General features: G+C 48.9%; 1 long non-coding RNA gene across 1 annotated transcript; it reads left to right on the plus strand.

Annotated features, from left to right (window-relative positions):
* Positions 1-6777: 6777 nt before the first annotated feature.
* LOC112545030 (uncharacterized) lies at positions 6778-14204 on the plus strand. Its single transcript, XR_012898539.1, has 3 exons — positions 6778-7020; positions 9209-9363; positions 10864-14204. It is a non-coding gene; the product is annotated as an uncharacterized LOC112545030 (long non-coding RNA).
* The last annotated feature ends 7640 nt before the right edge of the window (positions 14205-21844 follow it).

The following is a 21844-nucleotide window of genomic DNA, read 5'->3' on the forward strand; positions in this document are numbered from 1 at the left end:
CAACTTAAACCTCCCTTGCTGCAATTTAAGCCCATTGTGTACATTTTAAAACACTGCTCAACTTTAATAGCTAGTGGATGAGGGTTACGAATATGGTTAGTACAGGGAGGCATCATGTTACCCCACTTGAAACACTAGTGTCATGAGAACATTAGTGGCCTGTTGTTAAATCCAGGGCTGGGCTCGGATGCTCAGGTAATCTATGTGCTAAGGAACTTCTGTATAACACAAGCCATAGATAAATCAAATCATAGAATCATGGAAGATGAGGACTGGAAGAGACCTCAGGAGTCATCAAGTCCAACCCCCTGCCCAAAGCAGGACCAACCCCAACTCAATCACCCCAGCCAGGGCTTTGTTAAGCAGGGACTTAAAAACCTCTAGGGATGGAGATTCCACCCCCTCCTTAGGGAACCCATCCCAGCGCTTCTCCACCCTCCTAGGGAAATAAATTTTCCTACTATCCAACCTAGACCTCCCCCACTGTAACTGGAATCCATTGCTTCTCGCTCTGCCATCTGCCACCACTGAGAACAGCCCCGCTCCATCCTTTTTGGAACCTCGCTTTAAGGCTGCTGTCAACCCCCCCCCCCCCCCACACACACACTTCTCTTCTGCAGACTAAACAAGCCCAAATCCCTCAGCCTCTCCGCATAAGCCCCCGCATCATTTGGGTTGCCCTCCGCTGGGCCCTCTCCAATGCTGCCATTAAATCCTCCTCTTATTAAAAATGGAAGACAAAAGGGTCACATGGTATCTAGACCTCTTAGGCAGAGCTTACGCCCAGGTACAAACACCTGTCCCCACCCTCTCTAATCTCCACTGGGTGTTGGCACTTCTACTTCCTGCTTAGTAAGTTTAGATTCCAGTTTAGTGCAAACCCCGCAATCAAGGCAAGGTTCTGCTGCCCAGGGACACTGCATGGGGTGTGTGGGGACTGCAAGGGTCACGTAACCCTCCCCAAAAGGCTGGAGGGGCTGAGGTGGGGGACAAGGGTCCAGAAACTGGAGAGGCGAGAGCTTCTCCTTTTCCCACCACAATGCCTGGTTGCTGTGTTCTCCCCAGGCAGGCTTCAGCTTTGCTGTCTGGGACACTTTCTGATGACTTATCCCATGTAATGTAGGATGGGGAGGGCAGGCGGACTCAGGGAGGAGGGTGTGGAAAAGGGTCATGTGGGGAAGGAGAGGGCGTGCGGACCCCCTTTGTGTCCCTCCCCACTAGTCACACCAGCGGCTGCTCTTGCATCATACAGGGTGACACTTTATTGCCCTCCCTCTCTTCCACCTCCCACCCCCCGCCACAAAGCAGCTTGCAATCCAAAAGTGATGGTTTGGGCAAAGCAGTTCCATCATCTTGAGTCCAGGGCGGGTGTTTCCACCCAACCAAGGCCAGTTCCTAATGTCTTCTCCCCCAGCTCATCACTAGATAGTGGCAGAGAGACCCTGCAGCCTCTGCTCTGAAGAGTCTACTAGCGCCCTACAGCCTAACAAAACATGGAGATGGTATCACGAACTTCTGTGGGCACATCCCAAAGCTCATGATACCGCCTACATGTTTTGTTTATCTTTAAGGTGCTACTAGCGTAGTGTTTCCTAATTTTATTTGGCCACAGGACCTTTTTAAACTCAAAAGAATTTTGCAGAGCCCCTAATTCCAGTCTAAAATATGGAGCTGAAAAAGTAGAGCACAAATAAGGAAGGATAATAATAAACAATGGCTAAACAGGGTCATGAGATCAACATAGAGTTTCATTGCACATATTTAAAAACAAAATTCACATAATATTCATCATTATTATTTTTTAATCATAAAATAAGATTGGAATGGAATTTCCTCTCAGAACCCTTATTTCCACTTCCGCGGAACACCATTAGGGTAACGCTCTTCTAGACTATTCATTGTTTTTTAAGTTTTTCCTATCACAGACTACCTCGGCTACCCCTCTGAAATTGACAAAATATTGCAGTGGGACAGCGGGCTGAGGCAGTGACTTTTGTTAGGCAATACCCTGTGGCGAAAGATTCACGTTTTTAGCTACGCAGGGCTCTTCGCCAGGACCTAGGGACCTAGGGACTCACAGAATCACAGAACCCGAGCATTGGGAGGGACCACAAGAGGTCATCAAGTCCAGGCCGCAGCCTCCATGGCAGGGCCAAGCACTGTTTAGATCTACGGTATCCACAATGCGCTGGCCACTAGCCACATGTGACTATTTGGCTGGTTGAGGGTGGCTAGGTGGCTCACAACATTATTTACGTTTTCAGATTGCGACTAGTGTGCTAACTGGTTGGACAGCACGGATCTAGATCATCCCTGACACATGCCTATCTGACTTTCTATCAAATAATTCCAATGTCAGAGATGCCGCAACCTCCCTATGCAATTTATTTCAGTGTTTCACCATCCTGACATATAGAAAGCTTTTCCTGATGTCCAACCTAAATCTCCCTTGCTGCAGTTTAAGAACATAAGAACGGCCATACTGGGTCAGATCACAAGTCCATCTAGACCAGAATCCTGTCTGCCGACAGTGTCCACTGTCAGGTTCCCCAGACAGAAGGAACACAACAGATAATCCTCATGTGATCCCTCCTCTGTCACCCACCTCCAGACAAACAGAGGCTACGGACACCATTCCTACCCATCCTGGCTAATAATCATTAATGGACCTAACCTCCATGAATCTACCTAGCTCCTTTATGAACCCTGTTAAAAGTCCTAGTCCTCACCACATCCTTTGGCAAGCAGTTCCACAGGTTAACTGTGTGCTGAGTGAAGAGAAACTTCCTTTTGTTTGTTTTAAACCCGCTGCCTATTCATTTCATTTGGTGACTCCTAGTTCTTATATTGCGGGAATAAGTAAATCACTTTTCCTTATTCACTTTTTCCACATCCCTCATGATTTTATAGACCTCTATCCTATCCGCCCTTAGTCTCCCCCTTTTTAAGCTGGGAACTCCAAATCTTTTAAATCTCTCTTCATATGGCACCTGTTCCAACCCCCTGATCATTATAGTTTCCCTTTTCTGAACCCTTTCCAGTGCCAACATATCCTTTTTGAGATGCGGCGAGCACATCAGTATGAAGTATTCAAGAGGTGAGTGACAAATGGTTTTCTATAAAGGCAATAAGGCGCTCCCCTTCCAAGCCGGGTTCCAGAAGCTCGTTGGGTGTCTCGCTTTCTGGGCTGGTCCCCTGCTTGCTGACTGGACTGTGTCTTCAATCCAGCCTGTTCTCTAGCGACGGGTCTTCCCCTATGGAGATAGGAGAGGTTCCTACTTGCTCCTCCTGGGCAGTGGGGGAAGGAGAGCCGTGTCCACAGACGCGAAACCCGTTGTTTTATATAGATGCTGAGGAGAGGGAAGAAAACGCCTCTGACAGGAGAGATGCTAGATTCCCACCCTCTATTGCTGCTTCAGCAAAGAGACGTGTGCCAATTGCCTTTTCACAGTTATGGGACGAGTCTCCTTTAATTGCCAGGTGTTCCCTGGGAGGGGTGAAGGAGAGTCAGGGAGGGGGGTAGGATTGAGGGCACCTGCATTCAGCAATTAAAATCAAGGGCGGGGGGGGGGGAATAATCTAAGGTGCGGGGACTGGATCCGCCCTCCAAATTGGGTATCTCACACCAGCATCACTGAGACCTCTCATCCCCTAGCCTGGTCCTGAACCCACCCGAGAGCTCCCAATCCTCAGCCTGCTCCTGCACCCTTTCCACCCAGTCTCTCCCCCCCCCCGACTTCCACTTCTCTCCTGCACCCTTCTTGCCACCCAGACCCCGTACCTTCACTTTGCTCCTGCACCCCTATCTGCCTCAGACCCCTCACCCTCAGCCCTCTTCCTGGTCACCCTCATTTTTGGCCTCTCCCCAGAGCCCAGACTCTCTAGGTTCTGGTGTGTGGCCCCCGAGTGATTTCTTTGTGGGTGAGCGACCCCCAAACCAAAAAAGGTTCCCTACCTGATTTAGGGTTCCAGCAATTAAAAGATGGGGTCATGTGAACCCCCATGAGCAGCATTCCCTGCAGGTTGCATGCTTGGGATTCCAAAGTGCCCAGAACTGGACACAATCCTCCAACTGAGGCCTAACCAGCGCAGAGTAGAGCGGAAGAATGACTTCTCATGTCTTGCTCACAATATACCTGTTAATGCAGCCCAGAATCATGTTTGCTTTCTTTGCAACAGCGTCACACTGTTGACTCATATTCAACTTGTGGTCCACTATAACCCCTAGATTCCTTTCTGCCGTACTCCTTCCCAGACCGTCACTTCCCATTCGGTATGTATGAAACTGATGGTTCCTTCCTAAGTGGAGCACTTTGCATTTCTCCTCATTCAACTTCATCCTATTTACCTCAGACCATTTCTCCAATTTGTCCAGGTCATGTTGAACTATGACTTTATCCTCCAGATCAGTCGCAATCTCTCCCAGCTTGGTATCATCTGCAAACTTAATGAGCGTACTCTCTATACCCATGGTCACCAACCAGTAGATCGCGATCTACCAGTAGATCTCGGAGGCTCTAAGAGTAACTCTTGAGCCCTCTCTGAACTGCGCGCCTGTGCAGTACCTTTACATTAGATTTCCTCATTTGAGGAGCAGCTACTCACCGAGCAACAGCACAGGTGAGTAGCTGCGAGGAATGATGGGAATTTTGTTTTTTTTAAGTAGCAGTATAAGGATTGGGGATAGCAAGTGATGGAGAGGAGGAGAATAGAGAGGGAGGGGCTTCAAGGAAGGGGCGGGGCGGTAGATCTTGGCTTGGTCTGTCATTTAAAAAGTGATCTTGGGTATAAAAAGGTTGGAGACCACTGCTCCACACCAATATCTAAATCGTGTTAACTTTTTTCCACATGATTCATGATTTTATAAACTTCTATCATATCCCCCTCCACCCCCGTCAGTCTTTTTTTGCTCAGCTGGGAAGTCCAAGCCTTCTTAATCTCTCTTCATATGGGACCTGTTCCAAACCCCTAATCATTATAGTTTCCCTTTTCTGAACCTATTCCAGTGCCAAGATACCTTTTTTAAGATGACGAGACCACATCTGTACGCACTATTCAAGATGTGGGCCTGCCATGGTTTTATATAGAGCGGTGGTTCCCAACCTTTTCCAGATGGAGACTCATTTTGAGAATCCAGGAAGACTTGTTGACCTGGCACAAAGATAGTTTCTGTCTTATTCTCTATCCCTTTTTCAATGATTCCTAACATTCTGTTTGCTTTTTTGACTGCCGCTGCACATGGAGTGGATGGTTTCGGATGTTTTTACTTTTAAGCCCCTTGCTTCTTGTCCTTAGAGGCCAAGAAGTATAATTTTTCTCCCTCCTCCTTGGAACACCCTTTTAGATATTTAAAGAATGAAGAAGGACTCCTTAGCACTGGAGAATACAGGCATCAACCTCACTGCCTCTGGCAGGCAAAACAAGAACTGTACTACTTGAGCTAATTCCCCCTTGCGTCCCATGTCTGTTCATAAAAATTGTCGATCACCTATGTGATCCGGGACCCAGAAATTACATGGTGCCCGGACAACATCATGTGCCATTGCCGGGATCCAGCGCCGATTGGCATCTCTGGGGAAGACAACCGCTGGCTTCTCCCTCCACCAAGTCATGTCGGGTGGGTAGTTTGTATTCTCCTGATTTGCCATGAGTCTTTCACCAGAGACTGAGGACCAGAGTCCTTCCTGGGGGATCACCATTGATTTCAGTGCGATTAACCCCTGGGATAAATATGGCCCTTTCTGATCTTAGAGGTTCACGCATCTTCAGGCTCTTCTCTCTCCAGAAGTCTGTAAAAATGACCCAAACAGCTCTACTAAAAGAGAACACGCAAGACACTCCAGGCCATGGAGCACAAGTGGTATGTGGGAAGGTTTGGGGAGCACGGGCAGTGTTACCCCTATTTTTTTCCAACCATGTGCAGAATAAATTTTGTCATGTGCACTGAGGTGTGTGCAGATGTGCACCACCAATAGAAACACTCGCTGCTGGCTGGGGGCCCTCTGCTAATCAGCCAGGTGGCATTGGACTCTCTCCTTGGAATCCCAAGCGTGCAGCTTGCAGGGAATGCTGCTCATGGGGGTTCACATGCCCCCAGATGGGTCACATGACCCCATCTTTTAATTGCTGGAACCCTAAATCAGGTACAGAACCGTTTTTGGTTTGGGGGTCGCTCACCCACAAGGAAATCACTCTGGGGCCACACACCAGAACCTAGAGAGTCTGGGCTCTGGGGTGAGGCCAAAAATGAGGGTGACCAGGAAGAGGGCTGGGGATGAGGGGTCTGAGGCAGATAGGGGTGCAGGAGCAAAGTGTGGGTACGGGGTCTGGGTGGCAAGAAGGGTGCAGGAGAGAAGTGGAAGTCGAGGGGGGGGAGACTGGGTGGAAAGGGTGCAGGAGCAGGCTGAGGATTGGGAGCTCTCAGGTGGGTTCAGGACCAGGCTAGGGGATGAGAGGTCTCAGTGATGCTGGTGTGAGGTACCCAATTTGGAGGGCGGATCCAGTCCCGGCACCTTAGATTCCCCTCCCTCCCCCCGCCCTTGATTTTAATTGCTGAATGCAGGTGCTCTTAATCCTACCCCGCTCCCTGACTCTCCTTCTCCCCTCCCAGGGAACACCCGGCAATTAAAGGAGATTCGTCCCATATCTGTGAAAAGGCAATTGGCACACGTCTCTTTGCTGAAGCAGCAATAGTGGGTGGGAATCTGGCATCTCTCCTGTCAGAGGCGTTTTCCTCCCTCTCCTCAGCATCTATATAAAACAACGGGTTTCGCGTCTGTGGGCACAGCTCTCCTTCCCCCACTGCCCAGAAGGAGCAAGTAGGAACCTCTCCTATCTCCACAGGGGAAGACCCATCGCTAGAGAACAGGCTGGATTGAAGACACAGTCCAGTCAGCAAGCAGGGGACCAGCCCAGAAGGCGAGACACCCAACGAGCTTCTGGAACCCGGCTCGGAAGAGGAGCGCGGTCCCAGCCCCCGGAAATCGCAGCAAGGCCGCCTCTCACCGGATCCCAGCACTGGTAAGTCCCTGTGAAGTCACCAGGGGTGATGGGAATTGAGGTGTGAGGGAGGATCCCCTGCTGCTGCATGAACATATTGGGGAAGCCCTGGCGAGGGTGGAACCCGTTGGGTGCTTCTACACTGCACCCGAAGCAGTGTGGACATAGCCGGGAACTCCTTTGGTCCTGAGCAGCAAGATAAGCCTAGGATGGGATTGGGGCCAGGCTGTTGTAAGTGGTTTAGTCATGACTGACTTCGGGCCCAGAGGGGGAGGGCCAGGGCCCTGTCTCTGTCTTCCCCCTTCCCAAAATTGGATTTTACCCAACGTTCCTCTTTTCCGTGGTGAGACGTTTGTTCTGCGCTTAGGGATGCCAGATGCTTTCAACAAAAATCCCAAACATGGGTAAACAAACAAAGAAAAAAAAAACCTGGGAGACCAAAGTTGTTGACCCAGGGAAAAAAAAAAGGTCGCTGTGCCTTTAAACGGCTGTTTGCTCCTCATTCCACCACTCCTGCCACATGCAGCAGGAGAAAATTGTCCCTGCTGGCCTTCTATCCAAGGGAAACACGAAATACGGGACATTTTTTTTTTACCGGACAGGGGACTCGAATACTGGACAGTCCGGGTGAAACCGGACACATAGAAAACTGTCTGTGCTGCATCCCTGTTGACTCATGCACCTACCTGCTGGCTGAAAGCCACATCTGACTGCGGAAGCAGGAAGCGGAGTCCTCTGACTCCCCACCACACACACACACACATACACACACACTTTAGTGACAGGGAAATAGTGCAGGGCAGGTGGTAAAACTCAGGAAGCGGCCCTTCATAATTATTGCACTTTTAATATTTGCATCATGACCTGCCCAGGCTGGGTTCCTGGCCCTCCTGTTGGCCACTCACAAATACTTACCTCAAAGTTTGTAGTGAAATGAAGTGTAGCCTGTGGCTGGGCCGCTAGCGTGCCCACTCCCACCCCCAAGCGATGAGCGGGGACTGAAAGAACTGGGCTTATGTAGTTTAGAAAAGAGAAGACTGAGGTGAGGTCCAGACTTCAAGGCTTTATTGGAAAAAGCTACTCAATGTGCATTCCACAATTTGCATCGCTTTTTCATATTACTTTTCCGGAAGAGGCTTTTCCACCACATGGACCCATCTAGACAGGGCCACATGGAAGAAAAGCCTCCTCTTTCAGCAGAGCCCTTATGCCTCGTGAAAGAGCGCGTTTGTTTTTCCGTGAATAATCCTGGATATCCTGCAATAACCCCGGGCTACGTCTAGACTGGCATGATTTTCCGGAAATGCTTTTAACGGAAAAGTTTTCTGTTAAAAGCATTTTCAGAAAAGCACGTCTAGATTGGCAGGACGCTTCTCTGCAAAAGCACTTTTTACGGAAAAGCGTCCGTGGCCAATCTGGACGCGCTTTTCCGCAAAGAAGCCCCAGTCGCCATTTTCGCGATCGGGGCCTTTTTGCGGAAAACAAAAATCTCTGCTGTCTACACTTGCCCCTTTTGCACAAAAGTTTTTTGGAAAAAGACTTTTGCCTGAACGGGAGCAGCATAGTATTTCTGCAACAGCACTGACAATCCTACATGAGATTGTCAGTGGTTTTCCGGAAATTCAAGCGGCCAGTGTAGACAGCTGTCAAGTTTTTCCGCAAAAGCAGCTGATTTTGCAGAAAAGCTTGCCAGTCTAGACACAGCCCCGTAGTCTAGACATAGCCTGAGAGGGGACAGGAAAGCAGGAAAGCAGTTTTCAAGTATCTAAAAAGATGTTATAAGAAGGAGGAAGAAAAATTGTTCTCCTTAGCCTCTGAGGACAGGACAAGAAGCAAGGGGCTTAAACGGCAGCAAGGGAGGTTTAGGTTGGACATTAGAGAAAACTTCCTACGTGCCGGGGGGGTGAAACACTGGAATAAGTTGCCTAGGGAGGTTGTGGAATCTCCATCTCTGGAGATATTTAAGAGCAGGTTAGACAGAGACCTACCAGCAGGGTATTCCCTCCACCAAGAGACCAGGGCTGCAGGCCTTTGCTCCTACACACCCAGCTGTAGGTCTCGCCTCCCTGCTCCAGGGGCAGAGAAACACCCCTCCTCTGCCCCCTCCATGCACCAGGAAGGTGACCACTCCTGGAGCTCTGATGCCTTTAGAGTGCGCAAGCAGAGGACGATGATTACACGTGTGGGATTGTCGGTTTTTTCTCCCTAGCTGTTCGGAAGGAGAGCGTCGAGCTGCAATGGCTGCTCCTTCTGAAACTGCCCCTGCTTCTGCACCTGAACCTGCTTCTGCTTCTGCTCATGTTCATCACCCAGAATCAATCAGCTGGGAGTGCCCCCACAAACATGATCTACATCAATTCGAAGGTAAAATAATTCCTACGGCTCCACTTCCGGCTCGCCAAGCCGGCGAGGGATTCTCCCTGTCTGACTAGAGGCGCTGTTGAAATACCTAATGCCAAGAAGCATCACCGGGGTTTGCGAGTGTCTGGTAACACTAGGGGTGGAAGAGAAGATCCAGGCACTGTGGGTGGTGATGCAGGTCCCCAGGCCCTCTAGCAAGCCAGGCTCTCAGCCAACCTGCTTGACAACGTAGCCAGGATCCCCACGCTCCAAAGCCTGAGTTAGCAACGGAGCTTTGTAGGGCTGGTCGTGGGGTTGGTACCACCTTCTATCTCAGTCCCTGCTTTACACCTGGCCTGCTGGGAGTTCACTGGGGCAACGTCCCCCCTTCCCCCCCCCCTCGGTTCTTATCTGGTGCTACAAAGGCCTGGGCCAGAGAAGTCCGTGGAATTATTCCCATGGCGCAAATGGGGAAACTGAGGCCAGGGGCAGCTGGCCCAACATCACACAGGCCTACCAGGGCTCCAGAGGGAAGAGCCCCCAGGGCACCGGAGTCCCAGAATGGGGTACTACCCACCAGTCCATCCTGCTGAAGGGAAGGAAGCTTCTTTCCCAAGCTTCCGAGGGGGTGGTGTGGGAACAGGTGCCAGGGCAGCAACAAAGCTGGGACAGGGAGGAAAGAGCCGTCTACCCTCTCCCTCCGCCCTCCACCCCCACACATTTTGAGCCCTCTTCCTTCCTTCCACCACTCACCCAGTCTCAGAGCGGCTGTTTGCCTCGCCCCGCCCCACGCACTGCCGCACAATGCTCCCACTTTTGGAGCCGCGCCCCTGGCTGCGTTTGCCGGCCCAAGCAGCAGGGGCTTTGATGTGTTATTTGCCATCTTGGCAACAGCTTCTGCAGAGGAGGGGGGGGGGGTGGGAAACAACCTCCCCCACTTTCCACTCACAAGCCTTCGCAAGGCATCCTGCTACGCCTCTCAGCTGGGAGGTTGGGGGAAGGAGTGGAACCCCCTCACATACACTCATGAGCAGCGGGAAGCAAAAAGGGATCAGTGGGGAGGAGCCTGGGGCCGGGTCGCTCCACTTCCCCCATAATCTGTGAATGTGGGGGGTTGGTATCAGCTACTGGTGCTAGGACCCCTACAAATCACCCCCCATCCAAGCGTAGGACCTGGGGCAGCTAGGTTAACTGTCCATAGGACACAATGGTTCAGCCCACCAGTGACCAGGGGCAGGGATAGCTCAGTGGTTTGAGCATTAGCCTGCTAAACCCAAGGCTGTGAGTTCAATCCTTGTGGAGGCTGTTTAGGGATTTGGGGCAAACATTCATCAGGAATGGTGCATGGTCATGCTGTGAAGGCAGGGGACTGGACTCAATGACCTTTTGAGGTCCCTTCCAGTTCTAGGAGATAGGTGATCTCCATTATCAGCTGGCTGCTAGCATATCCCTCTCATGGTGTTTGCTGAGGGACCTCTTTGCGCACCTTCCCTGTGCTTCACCCCTTCTCTCTCTGCTCCCCAGAGAATGTGACCCTGGATCCGAAAACAGCTCATCCCAACCTCTACCTGTGTGCGAAACAGAAGTGTGTGACGTACAAAGATGAACCGCAGACTGTGCCCTCAAACCCTAAGAGATTTGAAAACTTTTTCTGCGTGCTGGGATCTAAGGGGTTCACCTCGGGGAATCATTACTGGGAGGTGGTGGTGTGGAGTCAGAAGGATTGGGCTGTGGGGGTGGCCAAAGAGTCTGTGGGGAGAAAGGGTGTATCAATCTTACCCCAGAGTTCGGGGTCTGGGCTCAGGGGCGTTGGTGGGTTGGATGTGACTATGGAGGAGGGTATGGAGGAGGGTATGTAGGTGGGGTTGGACCATCTGCCTCCGAGCATAGAGAGGACGAGGACGAGGAGCATGAGTCAGAGCACAGGGGAGAGCATAGGGAGGGCGAGGCGGCGAATCTGCCACTAGGGTACGAGGGAGCTGAGACGATTGGGGTTTTTCTGGAATATAGAAAAGGGAAAATGACCTTTTACGAACAGGACAAGGTCACAATCATGCGAGCCAATTTCGATGGCAAGAAAGTCTTTCCTTTCTTCTACGTGGGCCCAGGAGTCCACCTCAAAGTGATTTCCTGAGACACAGAGAAAATATCCCTCAGGAACCCTCTGACATGGATTTCTTGGGTCCCGCCGGCGGCTATCCTAGCCTCAAAGTCTCTATGCCCCTGGCGGACGCCTTCACATTCCCGACAGGACTTTCCTAACTGCATAGTTGCTAATACCTCTGATTCTGCCGGGCTCCCATGTTCCTGTAGAGTTTTTTCTTGCCACGTCTCCCCTAAGGAATGGGATAGTGTAGTCGATTCACCAATTAACTGATAAGCAAAAGATTATCAATTAATGCTATAGACTACACACTTTCCTCCCTCCCTGCCCTTGCCAGTACATTTTTCAGCAGGCTGGCCAACAGCCTGCCTGAGTCCTGGCCTGCACCAGGTCCAGCATCCACCCCCTCTGTGGCTCTGCATTTAAAGTGAATTAGGAGCCAGGCAGCCCAGCTCAGTTCTGGGAGCTCAGCTCTCACACTCCAGAGAGGGGCTGCTGCCTCCCCAGGCTGCTGCCTCTTTATCAGAGGCAGCAGCATGTGGCGACAAGCAGCTGGTCTGTGAGGGGAGCTGGTACCTGGCGCTGCTGTCTCTGATACAGAGGCAGCAGTGTGGATGGTAGGGGGTTCCTTGGAAATGGGGCCAGAGTGCACTGGCTGCTGGCCCCACCCCTGAGGCCTATAGAATTGTCAGATAACCAATAAGAATTCAATAGGTTTGTCAACTATTCAATTAACCGATATTTAACATCCCTACCTTCCCTAGCTTTAAAGTTGGATAAGAACATAAGAACGGCCGTATTGGGTCAGACCAAAGGTCCATCTAGCCCAGTATCCTGTCTGCCAACAGTGTCCAGCACCAGGTGCCCCAGAGAGGGAGGACCGAAGACAATGATCAAGTGATTTGTCTCCTGCCATCCCTCTCCAGCCTCTGACAAACAGAGGCCAAGGACACCATTTTATCCCTGGCTAATAGCCTTTTATGGACCTAACCTCCATGAAATTATCTAGCTTCTCTTTAAACTCTATTATAGTCCGAGCCTTCACAGCCTCCTCTGGCAAGGAGTTCCACAGGTTGACTACACGCTGTGTGAAGAAGAACTTTCTTTTATTAGTTTTAAACCTGCTACCCATTAATTTCATTTGGTGTCCTCTAGTTCTTCTATTTAGGGAACTAATAAATAACTTTTCTTTATCGGCCCTCTCCACACCACTCATGATTTTATAGACCTCTATCATATCCCCCCTCGGTCTCCTCTTTTCTAAACTGAAAAGTCCCAGTCGCTTTAACCTCTCCTCCTATGGGACCAGTGCCAAACCTCTAATCATTTTAGTTGCCCTTTTCTGAACCCTTTCCAAGGCCAAAATATCTTTTTTGAGGTGAGGAGACCACATCTGTACACAGTATTCCAGATGTGGGCGTCCCATAGTTTTATACTGGGGCAGTATAAAACTGTATAAGCATCAAGCTGAGGCTGGTTGGTTGGTTGGTTTGATTCTGATGGTTGTCATTTTTCAGACAAAGTTTTTGACTTTGGGTTAAAAAAGACCCACCCACCCCGATAAAAGAAGGGGCAAAAAAAGGCTTAAAATTGCTGAGAATGATTCCCTGATTTCCTGCACACACACACACACACACACACACACTTCAATATATTCGGGGGAGAGGAAACATTTGCTGGTTTTCTAAAAAAATAGACATTGTCTAAAAAAAATGTACTCTGTTGAAATCCACATTTTTTTCTGGGAAAAAACCCTGAATAACAGAGAATTTGTAACCAGGCTTACCTAATCTTATATAATGGTGCCAGATAAGAAAGGAATTAAACACCACAGTCAAGTTAACAAGAATCATAGAACACTGGAACTGGAAGGGACCTCGCAAGGTCTTTGAGTCTAGTCTCCTGCCTTCATGGCAGGATCAAGCACAGTCTAGATCATCTCTGATAGATGTCTCTCTAACCCGCTCTTAAATATCTCCAGTGTTGGAGGCTTTATGCCGAAACATAAACTGATAACGGGATTCTTTTAAGCCAGGGGGAGGGGAACCTTTTTTGGGTTGGGGGCCACAGACCCACAGAAAAATCAGTCGGGGGCTGCACACAAGTGAGAAACAAACAAACGAAGACACCAGAGTCTGGGGAGGGGCAGTAGATTTTGTGTAGTCCAGCCCCATAGTGGATATGTAGACTCCGTTGCTTCCTTTTATTTAGCCTATCAAAGCTTCCAGCATGAACCAGGGAAAGAAATTTGGCTGTTTACTATTTGCCCTGTTTTGCTGCAGGAGATCAGAGCTCCTGGGACCAGGAGGTGGGTCTCCACTTCTGTGTTTAATCAAATGAAATTCAAAATCAACAGAAGGCTGAAAGATCCATTCAAACCCTCCCCTCTGCTGTCCACTGGTTGCAGGGAAAATACAGGGGGAACAGAGCAGTGATGCTAAAATTCTCTCATGTACTGAATTTCCTTCTGCATCTACCCTCCTCCAGGCAATTTAGCAATCCAGGCAAAATCTGCTGTGGGCTCACATTACCAATGGTGGCAACGTTAAATACATGGGAAATGACAGTGGGGAAAAAATCGTAGATATGCACAGCACAAAAAATGTGGCCAACATCTTTTACTTCCCAGGGTTGTCCCATTAGAAGAACTGGGTCTGAAGCTTTGTCATATTGATTCTGTCTCTAATTCCAGTTCCTTGCTTTTTTGGGGGGTAGCGGGTAGTAAATTTCACTCTTAGCAATAAACTTTGTTTCCAATTCATCACATTATTGTTTCTGAATCTTTTCCCAGAACCACTCCAAAACCTAGGGCTGCATTGTTTTCCATCTTGGGTTCATAACTTATAATGTGGCAATTATTTAAGATTCATTCACTGGTCCAAATATAAAGGCCCCTGTTCTCATTTGCCCAGATATGAATGTTGTATGGCGTTAAACTGTAGCAGAGTACCATTAGACAAGAGTGGCTAGAGGAGAACGAGTAAAAATTGCTTATACAGTAGAACATCAGAATTACAGACATCATGGAAAACATCCAAATTACAGACATCATGGAAAACATGTTCTCGTGGGGTATGTCTAGACTATATGGCTCTGTCGATGGAGCCATGTAGATGAGTTTACTAGACATTTAAATAATCGCCGCTTCATTTACATCAAAATGGCTGCCGCGCTGTGCCGATTGGCTGTTTAGCAGCACAGGGGGGAGTCTGGATGCCCCACAATCGACAACGGAAGCCTTTATCAACCGCTCCGTTATGCCTCATGGGGGGTCACAAGCAATTTACAGGAGGGTTGCAGCTGGATTTGTTATTTTTCTTGAATTTGTGTCTCCCCAGCATCTCTGGACAGTACGGACAATTTTCCCCTGCTGCGTCTGGCAGGGGCGGGGGAGTGAGGAGCACTGCAGAGTCTAGTGAAGGGATAGTAGGAGGGGGCAGTTTCTGGGCGCCACGCTAGGGGGACACCAGGCTGGGTGGGAGCAGAGCGCATGCTTCTCTGGCCCACGTGACCAGCAGAGACTGGCAGCTGGCCACCTGATGCCTCCCCTATAAGCTGCAAGTCGAGGCAGCTGAGGCCGGGTGGCAGAAGCAGCTACTTTAAAAGTAAGATTGCTCCTCCGTGTTTGGCTCTGGGGGGGAGAGGCGGAGGGGCTCTCCAAGCTAAGGATGCCTGACTCAGGGGGAGTGGGGAGTGCACTGGGATGGGGGATGATAAGGGGGCCTGGGTCTGAGGCAGAGGGGAGTTCACTGGGATGGGGCTTTGGCATATTTCAGTGACATATTCAACAAGCTGAACACTCTTAATACTTCACTGCAAGGTAGTAATAATAATATTCTTGAACTCTATGATAAATTGAAAGCATTTATTAGGAAAGTTGAACTGTGGCAGAGCAAAATCTCCCTTGGGGGAGGGATAGCTCAGTGGCTTGAGCATTGACCTGCTAAACCCAGGGTTATGAGTTCAATTCTTGCAGAGGCCATTTGGGGCAAAAATTCATCAGGCATAGTACGTGGTCCTGCTGAGAAGGCAGGGGACTGGACTCAATAACCTTTCAAGGTCCCTTCCAGTTCTAGGAGACAGACAATCTCCATTATTGGAAAATTCAAATGTAGACATGTTTCCTACTTTAAAACAATTTATTGGAAGCAATAACACACATATTAGTGAAGATGTGAATTTTTTTTATTTGAAATCGCCTTTCTTCTTTAAAATTTCACTTTAAGAACTATTTCTCAGATATGGATATTGAAAAATTTGATTGGATAAGGAACCTATTCGATGCTAAACTAGTAGCTGGTACACTCACTACTGCCGAGGGGGAGCAACTCATGGATATCCCTTCTGATGCTGCTTTAAAAATAAAATTCTCAACAATGTCTCTCTCTGAATTTTGGATCAGTGCGCAAAATGAATACAAGAATTAAGCGAGAAGGCTATGAACTTACTGATCCCGTTTGCAACATCTTATTTGTGCGAGTCAGGGTTTTCTGCACTTGCTGCTATAAAAAGCAAATAGCGATCAAAAGTAAATGTGGAACGAGAACTGAGTGTGGATAGCTCGACAATGAAACCCAGATTTCAAAAATTATGCAACAATAAACAAGCTCATCCTTCACATTAAAACAATGATTCCAAATTCGATATTTTTTATCTATTTTCAATACAAATTTAGTTGTCAAAAGTTATTGGCATATTTATTTCTTGTCCAATCCTAATACCAATAAAATGATTAGCTTTACTCGTGGAGCAGTGAGGGTGGGGGGATCACACAAATTCATTTAGCATTTTAGCGGGTCGCGGTATCACAAAGTTTGAGAACCCCTGCCTTAGAGATGAACAAAACATGTAGATGGTATCATGAGCTTTCTGGGCACAATCCACTTCTTCAGATGCGCGGGGGCCCGTTTCCAAACCAATAAGAGAGAAAGAGAGGGGATGGGGGGAAGAAAAGGAAAAAAGGGGGAAAATATTGTCAGTTTCAGTGTCCATGCTAAATGAAGCTGATGGAGTGCTCTTAAGTAACTGGTGTTTGGTTTTTTATGTCACTAGGTTGTGGAATGCAGCAGGTAATCCAGTGAAGGTCTTTGTTTAAATCTCTATTGTAGGTTTCAAACTTTCACTGTTTTTATTGTAGCCTGGAGCAAAACCATTATCCACCTACTCTTAATCCTCACAACTGACCTAACAAACAGGGTTGGCCTTACCATGAGGCAAACTGAAGTAACCACCTCAGGTGCCAGAGTGTGTGTGGGGGGGGGGGGACGGGGGGGGGGGGGGGACTAGGACCCAAACTGTAGAAAACTGTGTCTGCTGCTGGTGCATATGTAAGTAGCAGAGCAGCACCATGAGAGAAGTAGAACTGGAAGAAGGCAGAGTTGAGACCTTTCAAGGTTTTGGCCCAAGCAAGGAGGAAAGGGGGCATCATTTGAGCTCCTCGCCTCAGATGCCAAAATGTTGTGGGCCGGCCTTGCTAACAAATGCTTTATCTTTGCCATTGTGACCCTTGCTTGGTGCTTATAAACTGCAGAACCTCTACTAAAAGGCTTCAGAAGAAGAATATCAACTATGGGAAAGGGAGTGGTAAAGTGATTCAATAGAGCTGTCCTGGAACAGTCTTTCTTGCCTGTTTCCTATCACGTCTGCTCTTGCACATGGTGGGTGTATACAACACGCAGTCTTACTTATTTTCCGCCAATCAGAGTCTTACACTCCTTGCTTTGTTTGTTTACGGGGGCCTGTAAGCAAAGGGGAATAAAAAGCGGTGTGTGTGTGTAGGGGGGGAGGTTTCTGTTTGTCTGGATGGTGAGAGTAAAGCAGATCGCTTCAAAGTCATCCATAGGGAGAGGTTTCCGGAAGAAGGAGAGGGGGATCGATCCGTTTTCTAGAGCACTGCCAAAGAGGTTTGAATGAAGTCTGCCTAACCCTGCCCTTTTGGTTTCTCTCTCTCTCTCTCTCTCTCTCTCTCCTGTCTCCCCCCGCCATTGTAATCGTAGAGGGGTGTGTGATGGCGTGTCGGGTTTTTCCTGTCTCCTGCACCCCCATAATGGCACGAACAGACTCCACCAGCCAGTAGAATAGAGGGAGTTTATTGCTTCTCCAGGATACAGCACAGCACAGATGTAATCTGGTTACAGGAACTGGGGCTAGGAGGCCTCAGTGCCCCCCTTCAGATGGGGGGTGGCTGGGCCCTACAATCCCAGCCCCCTCCCTAGCTCCTTCTCCCCTGCTTCCCAGACCGAAACTAACTCTCTTCCAGCCCTGCCCCCCCAGCCAGGGCCGGCATTCCACCTTCCTTTGTTTCTCTCCCTGGGGGGTAGCTGGTCAGACAGGTTTGGAGCCCCCTTTGCATAATGACTCACCCCCTGCCCTGCTGGGCCGTGCTACAGACAGCAGAGGTCGCCCACAGCCCACTGCCCAGCATAGCCACCAGCAAATTACCCCTAAGGGTAACTACGTCACAAGGGGTTAGTTTGGAGTACAATATTTCACAGAATGAGCAAGGTGGCTGTCACATTACTGAATTTGAGTGAGGCAGCCGGATCACTGCTGCACCAATGCGGGAGGGGAGGTTTGTTGGTCCCAAAAGTAGTATAAAGGGGGCCATGCGAGATGTCGAATAGAAGCTTACTGTCTGCTAATTTTATATATGCTATTCATGTAAATGTATAATGTCTGCGTGGGAAGTCGTAAGTATGTACTTTGTGCGAGTATTAAATATTTCTCTGTGATTGGGGTTTGGAACAGGTCCCATACGAAGAGAGAGTAAAAAGATTTGGACTTCCCAGCTTAGAAAAGAGAAGACTACGCAGAGATATGATAGAGATCTATAAAATCATGAATGGTGTGGAAAAAGTGAATAAGAAAAAATTATTTACTTATTCCCACAATATAAGAACAAAGGGTCACCAAATGAAATTAATAGGTAGCATGATTAAGACAAATAAAAGGAAGTTTTTCTTCACTCCACACACAGTCAACCTGTGGAACTCCTTGCCAGAGGATGTGGTGAGGACTAGGACTCTTACATGGTTCACAAAAGAGCTAGATAGATTCATGGAGTTTAGGTCCATCAATGGCTATTAGCCAGGCTGGGTAGGAATGGTGTCCCTAGCCTCTGTTTGTTTGGAGGTGGGTGACAGAGGAGGGATCACATGAGGATTACCTGTTGTGTTTCCTCTCTGGGGTACCTGGCTTTGGTCATTGTCAGCAGACAGGATTTGGTCTGACCCAGTGAGGCCGTTCTTCTGTTCTTAAACTGCAGCAAAGGAGATTTAGGGTGGACATCAGGAAAAACTTCCTACCTGTCAGGATGGTGAAACACTGGAATAAAGTGCCTCTGGAGGTTGTGGCATCTCCATCATTGGAATTAATTAATAGAAAGTTAGATAGGCATGTGTCAGGGATGATCTAGATCCGTGCTGTCCAACCAGTTAGCACACTAGTCACATTCTGAAAACGTAAATCATGTTGTGAGCCAACTAGCCACCCTCAACCAGCCAAATAATCACATGTGGCTAGTGGCCAGCACTTTGAGGATGCCACAGATCTAAACACTGCTTGGCCCTTCCGTGAAGGCTGGGGTCTGGACTTGATGGCCTCTCGCAATCTCGCCCAGTAGCAGTGCTAGAGTACTATGGGTCCTCAGGATATGAACCACACAGGCCTGGCGAAGAGCCCAACATAGCTAAAAATGTGAATCTTTTGCCACAGGATTTTGCCTAACAAAAGTCACTTCCTCACCCCGCTGTCCCTCAGCAATATTTTGTCAATTTCAGAGAGGTAGCCGAGTTACTCTATGACAGGAAAAACTTAAAACACAAGGTCTGTGTCTAGACTGGCCAGTTTTTCCGGAAAATCAGCCGCTTTTCCGGAAAAACTTGCCAGCTGTCTACACTGGCCGCTTGAATTTCCGCAAAAGCACTGACTTCCTACCGTAAGAAATCAGTGCTTTTTGCAGAAATACTATGCTGCTCCCGTTTGGGCAAAAGTCCCATTTGCACCAAAGTTTTGTGCAACAGGGCCAGTGTAGACAGCTGAGATTTGTTTACCGCAAAAAAAGCCCCAATCGCAAAAATGGCGATCGTGGCTTTTTTGCGGAAAAGCGCATCTAGATTAGCCACGGACGCTTTTCCGCAAAAAGTGTTTTTGCGGAAAAGCATCCTGCCAATCTAGATGCTCTTTTCCGCAAATGCTTTTAACGGAAAACTTTTCCGTTAAAAGCATTTCCGGAAAATCATGCCAGTCTAGACGTAGCCAATGAGTAGTCTAGTTCAGTGTTTCCCAAATGGTGTTCCGCGGAACCCTAGGGTTCCGTGAAGTGAAACTCAGGGTTCCATTCTAGAGGAAATTCCATTACAATCACATGTTATGATTAAAAAACAATAATTATGAATATTAAAAGAGTTTAAAAGAGTTTCGTGACCGAATAAAATTGGGAAACCCTGCTCCAGTAGCACCTTAAAAATGAACAAACCATGTTGATGGTATCATGAGCTTTGGACTCTGGTCACGGAAGCTCATGATACCATCTGCATATTTTGTTAGTCTTTAAGGTGCTACAAGACTCTTCAGAGCGGAGGCTGCAGGGGCTCTCTGCCACTATCTAGTGGTGAGCTGGGGGAGAAGACATTAGGAGCTGATGTTGGTTGGGTAGAAACATCTGCCCTGGGTACAGGATATTGGAACTGCTTTGCCCAAACCCTCACTTTTGGATTGCAGAAGCAAAATGCAGGACAAAGTAGCTGATTGCAGGTTGCTTTGCGGCAGGGTGGGTTGGGATGGGGAATAAAGTTTCACCTTGTGTGACTCAAGGGTAGCTGCAGAGATGAGTAGTGGGGAGGAACACAAAGGGGCAAGCACCAAAGGCGGCTGCATGGCCTCTGGCAGGCAAAGCAAACACCGCATCACTTGAGCTAATTCTCCCGCCGTACGGCTGCAACAAGGCTTTCTTTCCTGCATGCTTTCAGGAAGATGGGACCCATCTTAGTCATGTCCCCAGAAATCACAGTGTCATCCCTATAGGTCAGTCTATGTAGTAGCCTGACCATTACAAACCCCCTGTCGTGGCTGGCTTGCATCCCATGTCTGCCCACAAAAGTTGTTGTGATCCAGGACCCAGCATTTCCATGGGCTCGGAAAACATCATGCACCGTTCATTGCCTCTTTCATTGTAAAGTCAGGGCGGGATCCAAACCTGATTGGCACCTCTGGGGAAAACAACGGCTGGCTTCTCCCGTCACGGAGTCACATCAGGTGGATAGTTAGTATTCTCTTGATTTGCCAAGAGTCTTTTCCCATAGCCTGAAGCCCAGAGATCTCCCTGGTGGATCACCATTGATTTCAGTACCATTACCCCGCATGGGATAAATATGGCCCTTCTGATTAGGAGCATCTTCAGGCTCTTCTCTTTCAAGGCTCCAGGAGTCTGTAAAAATGACCTAAACAGTGCTAATAAAGCAGAACACACAAGACAGGCCATGGAACACAAGTGATATGTGAGAGGGTTTGGGGGGCACGGGCAGTGTTGCCCCAAATTTTTTCCAGATATGCGCAGAATAAATATTATCATGTGCACCGAGTCATGTGCAGATGTGCACCACCAATAGAAATACCTGCTGCCAGCTGAGGACGCTCTGCTAATCAGCTCGGTAGCACTGGACTCTCTCCTTGGAATCTGAAGTGTGTAGCTTGCAGGGAACACTGCTCATGGGGGTTCACATGACCCCAGATGGGTCACATGACCTCATATTTTATTTACTGAAGCCCCAGATTGGGGTGGGGAATCTTTTTTGGGTTGGGGGGGCCACTCACTCACAAAGAAATAAGTCGGGGGACAAACACCAGAACCTAGAGAGTCTGAGCTCTGGGGTGAGGCCAAAAATGAGGGGTTCAGTGTGTAGGAGGGGTCTGAGCCAGATGGGGATGCAGGAGCAAAGTGGGGGTGTGGGGTCTGGGTGGCAAGAAGGGTACAGGCGAGAAATGGAGGTGGGGGGGCTGGGTGGAAAGAGTGCAGGAGCAGGCTAGGGGTTGAGAGGTCTGGGTGATGCTGGTGTGGGGTACCCAATTTGGAGGGTGGATCTGGTTCCTGCACCTTAGATTCCCCACCCCTGCCCTAGATTTTAATTGCTGAATACAGGTGCCCTCATTCCTACCCCCCTCCCTGACTTTCCTTCCCCCCTCCCAGGGAACACCCTGCAATTAAAGGAGACTCGCCCCATTTCTGTGAAAAGGCAATTGGCACACGTCTCTTTGCTGAAGCAGAAATGGTGGGTGGGAATCTGGCATCTCTCCTCTCAGAGGTGTTTTCCTCCCTCTCTCTGGCGTCTATATAAGTCAACTGGTTTCCCGTCTGTGGGCACGGCTCTCCTTCCCCTGCTGCCCAGAAGAAGCAGGTAGGAA

Source organism: Pelodiscus sinensis, chromosome 32 (genome assembly GCF_049634645.1).
Source record: "Pelodiscus sinensis isolate JC-2024 chromosome 32, ASM4963464v1, whole genome shotgun sequence".
Lineage (NCBI taxonomy): Eukaryota > Metazoa > Chordata > Testudines > Trionychidae > Pelodiscus > Pelodiscus sinensis.